The 13517-nt window shown below is 37.4% G+C and overlaps 1 pseudogene; it reads left to right on the top strand.

The window, feature by feature from the left end:
* The first annotated feature begins 11679 nt into the window (after positions 1–11679).
* Positions 11680–11798, top strand: LOC111746851 (annotated as a pseudogene).
* Positions 11799–13517: the final 1719 nt, after the last annotated feature.

Raw genomic sequence — 13517 nt, 5'->3', positions numbered from 1 at the left:
TATGGCTGCTTTCTTGTGATTGAAAAAAAAAAAGTGCTCAAGGCAAAGGAGCTTTGATTACCTGTGCTTATACCTCTAGGTTTGTCTTCCCCCAAAAATGAACAGGCAGTTTTTTTTTTTTGTCTTCTGAGGTCTTTGATGCTTTCAAGACATTTTTGTTTATTTATTTACTTTTGATAATTCAACTAACTTTTTTAGTGGTCATCAGTGGAGAGTTTACATGAATCTGATCTAGTATGACTGGGACTTGAAGTTCAGCATCCCGTTATTTATTTATTTTTTTTTGCACAAACATATATTAAAATAGATATAATAGTTGAAATAAAATTGTCCTTTTTTAAAAATTTGCTTAATTCCCTGTAATGAGTTAGATTTTCCCTTTGTATGGGATGCCTCTTGTGCCTTCCCTCATATCTTCCTAGACCATATTTTATTACAGCCATTTCCACAGCTTATATGCTTTACACAGGTATAAATGGCAGAACTTCACTTTTACTATACTATCAATCTCTTGCTTTCTTGGTGTCAGTGCAAATTCTGAGTCTGAGGTATGGAAGGAGAAGAGACTTTATTCAGGCAAAGGGTTTGCAAACTGGGGAAATGTAGCCTCCAGTGGAAACTGAAAGTGCACTCCACAGAGATGATGGGGAAGTCCCCTTTTATAGAGAAAGTTCCTACCCAGGTTCCTGATTGGTTCAATTTTATGCAAATGAAGAAAGATTCCAATTGGTCTGGTTTGCACAGTCCTGATTGGTTGACATCATGCATTCTGATTCATTGTTATGGAGCAGTTCTGATTAGTCAGTGTAGATGCAAATGGGGATATAGTTGCACAGTTCTGACTGGATGGGGACAGGTCTCAGTCTCTTGGCTGAAAGACAAAACTGGAAACTCCCTTACAGAGATTGACTCAGAAGGTGGGATCACAGTACAGGAGGTTGAAAGCTCAGGTTGTTGCTTTTTCTTGAAATGCAGTATGCTTGATAGGCCTCTTGTCAGCAATGGCTGCTAGATCCTAGTTATGAATAACCATGAAGAGTCCTTCTTGGCAGATATATTCCTTCTTGAGATTTACACTGAGATGGAATGAAGTTAACATCCCATATGGTAATACTTGACTAGTGAAGAGATGGAAGCCAGTGATTATATGCTCCCCCATTCCATTCCTGTGATGGACATTTCTGAAGTGCCTTCTTCGTAGTTCCTCAGATAGTTCTAGTGGTACCAAATCTCGGTTGCCCATTGGCTGTCATCTTTCCCCATTTTACTCTTCCCACTCTGCTACTTTTGTTCTCAGGGTGTTACTTATCAACATAATCTGCCTGCAGGAAGTAGGAAACAAGATTTCTTTTTAAGGGGTTCCATCAATTTCCGAGTGGTTTGTTTTATTAGACATTTAAAAACACTTCTTTGAGAAATCATCCTTAGGAGTCATGAATCTCTAATACACATTTACCACTGTGTCTGAAATTTATTTCCTTAAACTATTTATTATTATTTTTTTTATCAGATGTTAAATTGGAACCTGAGAAAATAAAATTGAAAAATATTCTAGAAAAAAAAGAAGCCCAGACTTGGGTGGGATACTACTATATAGATACTAGATACTAGATAAAAGAGATAAAAGAGAAAGTAGAGACAACTTCTATTCAAGTCTTGCCCCCTAGCCTCTTGAGCTGTATGTCCTAACTTTCATCCCCATCTATGTCCTAACTAAATCCCAGGCACAGGAATTTTGTCCTATGAACTTTCTAATATTAGCTTATAGCAGGTTGAACAAAGTGATTAATCATTGACATAAGAATTTCAATTAGGGAAGAACTATTCTTTTTATGAAAATGTCTTAATAAATTACTTGGTGGGGAAGATGGATTCATAGAGGCCATAAATTTATAGCCAAAGACCAGAATACATAAGTAAAATCTAAGGATGAAAATCAGTTGCATTTGTGGTCAGGGAATAGAGGAAAAGGTAAAAATATAGGAGGATTGTCCAATAAAAGGGCATATTTACCGAAGGATTTCTTCAGAGCAGGTATCGCTAAAATTTAACTTAAGGTTATTTGTTTCATGAATTAACTCCTTAAACTTCTGTGGCGACTGTAAAATTATACAAAACTTGGTTTCTTGTGGCTCTGAATAGAGTCATACCGAGACAACTGAAGATCAAGGTAGAAACAGGAGTTTAGAGTGAGGGGCAACAATGAGAATGTCCTCACTCTTCCTAGGAGCTAGGAGAAATCATGATAGGACCTGTTCCACGCAAGGAGTCAGAGTTGGGTCCACTCTTACCTGGATCTAAAAAGTGGATGTCTCTAGCTGACACTGCAGTTCTCATGCACATTTAGTGATCCCAGCTCTCAGCCTGGTGGTGGAAATGGAGCAGGTGATTGATATCACATCTAATGATCAACATCATGAAATTCATTCAATATTTATAGAGAGCATGTTATGTGTCACACCCTTGTTCTAGATATTAAGTATACAGCGGTGAACAAAGCAGATAAAAATCTTCACACCCACAGGATTCACAACTTAGTGGAGGTGGCAGAAACAAATAAGTGAAATTTATAGTATGTTTGATAGCAGTGGTATATGAGCAGAGGATAAGATGGCAACATGCTATTGTTAAAACAGATACATACCCCAGAGTAAAGGAGCAGAATAAAATATTTTACTTTATTCTTTTAATATCAATATGATTGGTTATGTTGGGCTAAAGGAGCAAGTGTGTTAGTATATCGTTTCCTCCTATTTTTGTCCTTTGTCTGACAGATATAGAGGATTTTTTTTTAAAGGAGACCTTTGGAAGACCTCGAAGAAAAGTGAGTAGATGTTCCTTAGAGTGGCTGTTTCCTGAGGAGTTTGACATGGGGGCATTTCTTGCAGCCCAGGGTTACGAAGCAGGATAAGTCTCCCCTCCTCTTCCAGAGAAGGAGACATACAAGGAATGAAGGTTCAAGAGTTACCATAGATATCATTAGGACTTGCAGGTCAGGAGAGGCCAAAAGAAAATAGAAAATCTTAGAATTGCTAGGCAGGCCCTTACATGTGTTCATTGCAAAATCTAATTGCAGCAGGAAGGAAAGATAGTTTGAACACTTCCCAAACCCAGAAGGCATTAGGATGGAATAATTGACACATTGACCCTATTCAACAAAAGGACAAGGCAGAGTCAGGACTGAATTTTAACCATGTATGTACTGTGAGTATAAGACCTTGAGCATTAATGGAAGGTGTACTTGCTAAAATTAGCAAAAGGGTATGTAGTCCAAACCTTGCATTATCCTATCACTGGGAGAAGTTCAGTCTCATTCCAACAGAAATGGTATAGGCTAAAGGACTGGATAGAGAGATGTCTCCATGGTTTCTTCACTTTCACTTGGGAAACCAGCTGGAACACTGGTAAAAGACTATTTTCCTTTTACGTGGAATACAAACCAAGGCTGTTCCTGGTATACAAGATATAATTAAAACATTCTCTGCTTGAACCCAACAACGTGGTCTGCTAATGGAAAATTACTAACAATGCCTAAGAAATTTTGGTCTCATATTGCTTCTGGCAACCTCCACATTGCCTTCTTATGGTTGAATGCTCTTCCAACACAACAAACAGCAAATTTCTCCCCAGATTACTGCAATGTAGTATAGGAAGATCAATCAGAAACTTTGCTTCAGAAACAGCCTCATTGGATAGGATAGCTTTAAAAAAAAAAGAAAAAAAAAAGGCAGGATCTCACTCCCTTCCAGCAACAACAGGATGCTCTTAAATAAACATTAGCTTATTTCCTAGATCCAAATACAAGCAAAAAAGAGATTTCAATTAGCATTTTGTTCATGCTAGAGCTGAGATTGCAGCACTCCCATCTTTACTGCTTTTCTTTTTAATTATGAAATACCATTGGGAAATTCACTTGTGGATGGACAAACTGTAAGAACTTTTTTTAGTCAGGAAGCATTGGGGGACTTTGGCTCTTTCTATTACTCTGAGTTCAAGATGAAATGGTAAGGGAACCTGAGAAAGAAGTATGGAATTACTTAGTCTATATGGAGCTAATCTATTGGCTTAACTGATAGAAGATTAAGCTGATGTTGGCAGGGAGAAGGTATCACCCTCATCTCCAGGTTAAGTCCCACAGATCTGGGAGTACAGTGTTTCTAAAGAAGCAATGAGCCCTCAAAACTAGTACTAATTATTTAACACTTCACCACATGGGAAGCTATAAAAAAGGTCACTTGAGATATTAATCAAGACTGACCTTCTAGGGAGATCAAGGCAGGAGTGTTTAAATTTCATTTAAGATTGCATCTGGCATAGCCTTCTGAGCTACTATTAAAGATTCACTTACCTTAAAAGCTTTCTCCTTAAATGTAGGTCTGGGTGGAGGTAATTAAACCTCTAAGCCAGCTTCAGCACCATCCTCTAATGACTCAGCTTTTTGTTCTCCTGACCTAATCCTAGCTGAACATCGAATCTTTATAAGCTCTGGAATTTTGATCAGAAGTAGGGTGGAGGCCAAAGCTAGAAGAAAAATGTGTGGAAGCCAAAGGCAAACATCAGTCACTTCATGTTTTGCTCATGGCTTACCCCATACAACTTCTTAGGATCTCCTAAAGGGAGACCTGGATTATATTAGAAAAGAACACTCCATCCAAGGAATCTTTGCCCTGGGATGCTAATGAAAATATGTGTGTCCTTTGTAGGCTGTCATAGGGAAAACTTAACAAGCTTCATAGCATGTGTTTCCTTTAGACAGTAGAGAATGGGCTTTTCCTTTGTTCCCTTATGCCCATTTCAATCTAACCTGAAGCCCAATGCTCCCAAGTGGCTCCTGGCTTCCCACACTCATGCCATGCTGTGTAAGGGGAATTAACAGACAGAAATATGAAAACATGACTCTCTAATCCCAGTGTTAAAATAGCATAAATCTACCCCAGAAGGCAGAGCTTTTTCTGAATGGTTCTGCAGGATAAAGCCTCCAGGACAGCATCAGAGCACACAGACTTGCAAGCTATAGTCCAAGGGTCCAGATTCTCTGCTATAAAGCAGACTGATTGAATCAGTGAGTCTGGGCAAAATGAAAAGAGGAAGTCTTGCTTCCTTACCTATTTTCAGGTGGAGCCAAAGAGAAAGAATCTAGAGAAATTTTGTTTCTCAGAAATGAACTGGAAGTAGTATAATGCTGAATGACCCTGGTATCCAGAGAAAGTACAAGTTCTGGCTGCAACGAAGAATTTATTAACTGTTTCTCCCCTTTTTTGCCCAGCTAGCAGTCTTCCCTCCAGATTATCAATCAGAACAGAATAGAACTTATTGTCTGGGTAATGAACGTTAAAACACAACTGAATTTCTAAAGATTTACTATTGGCTTAGGAAATTCTCTCCTCTCCCCTTCCCTTCCCTCTTCTCAATTCTTCTCCCCTCCCCTGCCCTCCCCTTCCTTCCCCTCTCTTTTCCTTTCCTTTCTTCGCTCTGTTTTTGGTTAGAAAAAAATATCCAAGAGAAGCAGATGACTTTTTAGAAATGCCAACATGATTCAAGGGATGTAGGCATTGTTCTTCTCCTAAAAGCCCCCTGAGGAATCTATATCCTTAAGGTCTTCCATGGATGTGTTCCCATCAGTAACACCCTTTTGTACAAGGAAGAGCCCTTGGATTAAATTCTCTGTTAAGATTAAATAAAGATTTGCACTGAAAACATGCACATGGGGAATGCAGAATGTGTTTCCTATTAAGGCATTTTGAAGAGAGCAGAGGAAAAAAGCCTATTGTTTTCGTTCATTGGAGTTGCCACTAAATGTTGAGGGATCACAATGGCAACCAGTTTAGTTCAAGAGAACAAATTCATTAAAAGCTTCTTCATTTTCTTGACCCCAGAAGCTGATCAAAAAGATGGACAAGAATGTCAGAATTAGGTGGGAAAAATATTTGGAATTTGTTTTCTGGCATTGTCAGAAAAAGGGTCCTTGTGGTTTTTCCCTAGGATCAAGACCAAGACCAAAGTAAAGCATCATTAGTCTCCTCTACCTGGTTAAAAGCAGATGACAACTGGGGTGGCATACGTCCTATTTAATCAGTGTGCAAACCCTCTTGAGTGTACAGAGCCACCAAGATGCTGTCCTTGTGATTTGTATTTTTCTTAGCACAGATTAACACACAGGGAAAGTTCTGTGCACCAAGGATTCATCCAAACTCAATACATTTTTGTTGAACCTCTTTAGGTTACCGGAGCTGTTTTCAACACCTTCTATAAGCAAATTGGTGAAGAGAAATTATCATCTTTCTTTATCCATCATCTTCTCATTATTCTTTCTTTCTCCTTCTATTCTTCTTTTTTCTCTCTCGTTCTCTTTTCCTTGCTGTTTCCTCTTTCTCTGTGTCTCCATATTTGTAGGATTGAAATTAAGCATGTTGTCTCTAAAACAAATGCTGTTAATGGGGATCAGCAGCCTTAGGTTGAGTGATCCTCAAATTTCTAGTTCCAATATACATTGATATCTGTATTTTTTCATAGAAGCAGCTCTTGCTTTAGAAATCCCTCAAGCAACTCAACTTTTTTTTCTTTTTTTAGTTTTCTATATAATTATCAGCTTTTATTTTTTCTCTGTAAAGGTATGTATGCAGTGGACAGCCAATGCTTTGTCCAATTGCTGAGGACAGTAAAAACAACAACAAAAAATCTTAATTAGAAGTCATTTAGTTCAGAAAAGCCAAGGAGAAATAATCTCCCTTCCAGAGATCTGAGGACCCAATCAGGTAGCCACCTCTTACCAAGAAATCAACCTGTCACTATAATGGTTAAGAGCATAGGTCACTTTGATGAGTAACACCTTTTAGGGTCCTTGTGCAGGGGGAATTTGTGTGAGGTGAGAAGGTGACAGGGATGGCAGAGCTGTGAGAAACCCACAGAGGAGTTACCATCAGCTAACATGCTGGCTCACAACCATCTCAGAACACCAGAATGTTGACTGTACCAACGGAGGACTTTAATCACAGCATCCACTGAAGAATGGGCAAACAGGCTGATCTTATGTCATTTGGGAGAAGGTGGGATCACAATTCTTGGACCTGAAAGTACAGTCCCAGCCAGGAAGGGAAATGCATTTCCAGGAATAAGGCCATATAGCTTATGTCTATTTTCATGAGGTTGGTTTAGAGATTAAGGTCATGCATGTGCCAAAGGACAAGCCTTAAAGAGACCCAAGGAGCAGGAACGTTGAGACCACACTGCAGACACATGAAGGGACATTTGTACTCTAGGCCAAAGCATTGTTCCAGGGTTTACAATTAATTATAGGAACACTTTGTTGGAAAATTGCAGCTAAAAGCATTCACATGATTATTGAACCAGTGCTGTGGCTATCTTTTCCAAGTTTTATTACAGATGATTGCAAATCATCTAATGTTTCCTAAGGGAACAAAGCCTTTAGAAGGTCATGTAACAGGGTTATTAAGCAAAGGAGGGGAAAAAAAGGAGCAGAATTTTGTACTGTTACAATGCCAATTCTCCAAACTCAAAGATCTTTAATATTTCACAAATTCTTACAACCACCCCATGCGGTTTTTACACAATACTTCAAAGAAAATACTTTTATTGGCCTTATTCTTTTTAGGATAGGGAGTTCTGTTCTTAGCTCTTGGGTGCATGCAAGGTCCTGGTCTCAATCCCAGATATCAACACATTGGAGTCACACTGGACTTGGGCAGAAAGTGAATTCTCCATCTATGGAAATTGCATGGAAATCAATTTGGTACAATTCCTAAACTCCAAGACTGAGAATCATTGGAAGAAACCTCTAGGTGGCATGCATTAAGGTCAGTCCTTGGTGGACTTAGAAGAGAAGCAGAAGCCAAGCATCTTGAATCATGCCCAGATTAAGTGAGGCTATTTTGATTACTGAACTCAAAGGTGTAGCCAGCCCTGAATTTCCAAGTGTTTGAGCTAAGGGGACTATATGTTTGCTCCAGATGAAACTATTCCAAGTAGAGCAAATCTAGCATTTTGAGGCTGTGTTTACACACAAAAAAAGAAGAAAAATGCAGTCAGGCAAACTATTAGCTTAGAGAAGGTAGTCAAACTGGTTATATGGGTATAAATGAAGGTTAGGTGAAAACATGTTTTCTCTCATATACCTAAAAGGATGGAGTTTTGGAGCACAGAGAGACAATGACTTTTCCTATTTGACCTTAAGAGATAAATAACAAATATTCTTCCTCCCTTTCCCCTCTTTTTCCTACCCTATATTTACCTCACTATCACTCAAACCACATATACACACCCATTTGTGTCCTTACTTATATGTCACCATATTCCAAGTAGGCCCTTAAGAGAGCTTTTAAAAAGTACTTGCAAAAAGATAAGAAGTGAAAAAGAAATCCTGGTGAAGGGAAATGAAGGTTTTCTGTCTCTAAATTTACTTTTGTTCTTGACATTTTATATACATGGAATTATACAATATGTAGTTTTTACATCTGACTTAGAATAATATCTTTGGAGTTCACCCATGTTGTAACATGTATCCTTCCTTTTTTTGTTCAACAGTATTTTGTTCCTTTTTTTTGTTCAACAGTATTTTGTTCCTTTTTTTTGTTCAACAGTATTCCATTTTATGGTTGTAGTACATATTCACCAATCTATAGACATTTATATGAATTTTTTTTGTTTGTGGATATTAAAAAGTCTCATATATTTTGCACATCATGCTTTGTATTCTGTTCTTGATTATCTTCCTTCATAGTCATTTTCAACATTTATAAAATTTATGTTTTTTCTCATCCTATCTCTCAGAGAACATAAATATACAAAAATTTTTTTGAAAATACTGTTATTTCCATTTTTTTTTTCAAAAATTCATCTCCTACTTGTTTGGTGTTAACTACTTTCTTTGTGTTAGTTTTGTCATCTACTTTGAAATTTTATTTTGTGGATTTACTTTATAGGACTTTTAACATTTTTTATCCCTCTGTCTTTCTCTGGCTTGTTTCTCCTTGCTGATTCTGCAGTTGCCTCCACCTGGATCCCCATAGATTCTCAGTCCAGAAGCGGGACTTATATTGGGTCTTAGAACCCCTATTCCATGGCGATGAGGGAAGTAATGATTCCATCACTGAGCCAGCCTTAGGTTTCTCCAGAGTCTATTCATGGCTAATTCATGTCACCCCTTCAACCAGTTAACAGTCATTTCGAGCAGTGACTTCGGCTTTCTTCTACTTCCCTTCCTGAGTAGTCAACCCACCCAGGCCCCCCAGTTTTACGAACTCCAGTTAGTGAGCTTTATTTTGGTGCTTTGCCACTTCTGGAGTGCTTTTTGTCCCACTTAACCCATAAAATTCAACTCTTCAAAGTCTCCAGATGCTTCTGGTATTGGGGTCTGGCAGTGTGATGGCCTTTGCTTTGCTTAGCACTATGGAGTTTAGTTTTACTTTGATTCAACTAGATTTTTAAATTATTGCAGAACATGGATTTTTTTTAAAGAAAAACCTACTAGGGTATAATATACATACAGAAAAATACACATAACACAACTGAACAGCTGGATGAATTCCATAAACTGAGAACACTTTCTTTAAAATCAAGAAACAGAGCATTAAAACCACCTAGAACCTCTCCCTGTGTCCTCCTTCAGTCATTCACCACCAAAGGTAAACTATCCTAATTTCTACATGCATAGATATTGTTTGGTTCCTGTTTAGGGCTATTATCAATAGTGCTACAACACATACACATATTAGTGCATGTCTTTGGTGAACATATGCGCTTATTTCTATTGGAGATACTCCTAGAAGTAGAGTTTTGGGATCATAAGGAAGGCATGTATTCAATTTTAGTACATAATATTAAGCATTTTAACAAAGTGGTTGTCCCAATTTACACTTCCACAACAATGTGTAATTTGTAATATCCCTACATCTTTGCTAACTTTGATATTATTAGTCTTTTATTCTTGTAACATAACTATTTTTAAATAAAAAGAAAAAAATATTTTTATTGCTTTTTCTTCTCAAGGGGAAGAGAGATGGGAGCTCTCAACACAATCTCCTCACTCTATCTAGACCTACTCAGACTAACATTTTTCTGAGGTGGCTCAACCAACAACATTGCCTATGCCATATAGTTCAGCTGCCTTTCTCTGACTGCATAAGAAAACTCTTTCCATCTGAACAGTTCTACAGGTAGTTGATATTCTTCAGACATAAGTGAGGAATTAGGTGGAAAGAAAAGCTTTTTTTTAAACCTCTGTTACTTCCTTTTCAAGCATTGTTATGATATTATCCGCAGACTGGTTATTCTGTTCTGCTCTCTGGAAGGTGGTACATGAAAAGAATAGAAAAGACAAAGGAAACTCATCTTATTTATAGAATGCTGCATCAGCTGATTTAACCCTTTCAATATGTGTTTCCTCTCCCCCATTTCCCCCCACCCCCCGCCCCCATTCAATTGTAGGCATTGGGAAGGAAGGAACTATGTCTCATTCTCAGATTTCAAGGTATAGTGATAGATTTTGGAGGCATATATTTTTAAATAACAGTTATTAGTTAATCTCAGAAATGCCCCTTGGAGCTGCCTTTAGTGGATAAATAATGGATTAAGTCTTCCTATAATATATTTACTTTGTAAAATGTAAACATTTATAAGGTGGTAACATATCAAGTGCCATCATTCATTTACACTTCAGTGAGAACAAGTTTGGCTCATCATTTTTATGACAGCATTGTGGTAGATTTTTTTTTAAAGGAAAAATTTTCTACTGTTTTGCAATATGATATTATAGCTCCTCTAGGATGTCCTTGTGACTTGCTCTGGCCAGATAAGAGATAGCGTGCTAATTCTAAGCTTTGGCCTCAAGAATCCTTGTTGCTTTCTTGAAACTCTGCCACCACCATGTTAATAAGCCCAGACTAGCTGGAGGATAAGAGACCAAATGGATGAAAAACAAAACGGCCCAGCCGACAGCCAACTGACCCAAACATAGGGGAAATCAGAGTTGTTCCTAACCCATAGTTGATCAAGATAGGTAAGTCCAGCCAAGACCAGAAGATATGCTCAAATGAACACTAGACTCCTGAGCAATATTAAATGTTTATTGTTTTAAGTCATTGACATTGAGGTATTTTGTTATATGGCAATAGGTAACTGATACAGACAGATGAAGTATAGGTCTACTAAAGGGAGGGCACACACTTATGGCAAAAATAGTCTATCGCAAACTTTCCTAATGTCACCCTTTTTTCCCCCCTCATGTCTAGCTGTTATTTTCTTCCTTCTTTAGGGTAAATAATTTTTCTCCTTCAAAGGGAAATTCAACTTATACTCTAAAGCTAGAAAAATAGCAAACAAATGTTTTCCGTGATCCAGTTTTAACCCGGATTTACATTTGGATCTAAATTTTGGTCATTATTAGTTTGGGGGAAGTCTCATGTTCTCTAAACCATGTGTGTGTGTGTGTGTGTGTGTGTGTGTGTGTGTGTGTGTGTGTGTGTGTGTTTGGGAGGGTGCACAATAAATGTGAACTCTTTTCTGTGTACCCTTCCAAAAGTACCTTTCCAAAAGATAGCAATTATGTCTAGATGTATTTGTAAGATAAAACTCTTTAATTAAGCTATACTCTCATTTGCTAGATAATTATTAACACAAACCAGCAACCAGAGACAGAAATGGTGTATCAAATGACTAAGGTCAGTCGTTGGCCATGCTACCTTGAATAAGCCTGATCCCGTCTGACCTGCGAAACTAAGCAAGGTTGGGCCTGGTTAGTACGTGGATGGGAGACCACCTAGGAAGACCAGATGCTGAAGGCGTAAAAAATAAAGGATTGTAAGGTGACAAGGTCCTTGTAATCTGTGAGGTCAACCAAAGGTTGGCTTCCCTAAAAAATAATAATAATAAAACAAAATAAATGGCTAAGGTCAGAGAAGAGCAACTAAATAGAGCTAAATATATTTGGCCTCAATTTCTTAGCTTTTATCAAAGATAAAGTCTGAACAATGTAGCATAAAGACAAATTTTGACTTTGATAGTGAACATGAATGATTATATCCAACTTTATCCTAAAAATAGAGCAGTTACTAGAAGGAAACCTACAAATAGACTATACATATGTACACATACATAGATAATGAAGTGTTATTCACATACATTATTATAAGCCATGGGCAGAATTATTTCTACAATAATATGTATTGTTTATTGAGAGCCTTTTAGGTGCTAACCGTTTGGTTTTAATTATCTTTTGGAGACCTTACCACACTCTATATGGTAGAAAATATAATTTCCTATTCTACATATGAGCTAACTGAGGCATAGGACTATGATATAACTTGCTCAATCTTATGCAGTTTGTGGCAGATTCAGGATTAAAATGGGAATTATCTAATTGCAGTGTCCATATTCTTGGGATTAGGCAGCATTGTTGCTTGACATATCTTTATTCATGCATTATATGTATTTATGTTTCAGTTCCACTCCTACCTACCATAATTTATCCCATATTTAATTCAAATAGGAGAAAATGAAGTAAGAAAATTAAATTTGTCGCTATGATGTAAGAGGCTTACATAGTAGAAAAGACACTTTAAATATATTATTATATTTAGTCCTTAAAACACCTTTAAGAAGTGGATTAGAACTTCACTTTACAATTGGGAGAATCAAGACTGAGAAGATCGAGTAGTTCATCCAAGGTCACAAAGCAAATTAATGTCAAAGTTGAAATTTGGATACTCCTATGATTCTAAAATCCACACTTTTGTATTAAATCACCTTTTCCATTAACATATTTCTTTCCAAGGTTTTGGGGGTTCATGTTGTATCTAAATTCCTTTGCTTCATGTAGAATGGTCTATTCTGACTTTTTCTTAGAAGCTATTTTCACCTTGGTTTTCCCGCTCCTTTGCAAATCCTCCCTGAGTACTTTATTTTCAATTCGATTTGTTGGGATTTCTCTCCTCTAGCTAGAGGGTGAGTCAGTGGTTTAAAAAGAAATTTTAAGTGCATGCTTTTGCTTTTTCAAGTTTCCGAATGCTTCCCAAAATTCACTTCGGAACATCTGAAGCCCAGAGGGGCAGAGGCTATAACGATTTAAAATGGGAGTATATTGTTTTAGTTAAAATTTATGGAGTGATTCATGACTCCAATTCAATTTTCATAAATCAACATCATGAGTCTGGATGGGAAATCTGCCTTCAAATTACCATGGGGCTATCTGGAAGATGAGCCTTTTAGAAATGCCATTTCACTTGTTAGGAAGTTCATGACTTCATGATCAAGCAGATCCAGGAACTGAACAGTCCCATCCCTGTTTTCATTATCTTTCTGACCTCCTTGTAAGCAGTTCTGATGGAGCTTCATTTGTCACCACCTCCACACGTTCAGCTATGTACCCAGGCTAGAAAGGCAAACAACTTTATTTGAGCAAAATTTTATTCCAGTTTTAGAAAAGTGTCACTTATTTTCACACAACCCTCAAGAAATCTAGGAAAGAATCACAAATCTAGGATGCAGGTTGTTTCCTTTTGTTT

This window comes from Pteropus vampyrus, unplaced genomic scaffold (assembly GCF_000151845.1).
Source record: "Pteropus vampyrus isolate Shadow unplaced genomic scaffold, Pvam_2.0 Scaffold7, whole genome shotgun sequence".
Classification (NCBI taxonomy): Eukaryota; Metazoa; Chordata; class Mammalia; order Chiroptera; family Pteropodidae; genus Pteropus; species Pteropus vampyrus.
The sequence above is the reverse complement of the archived record's forward strand: the minus strand, read 5'-3'. Positions and strand labels throughout refer to the sequence as shown.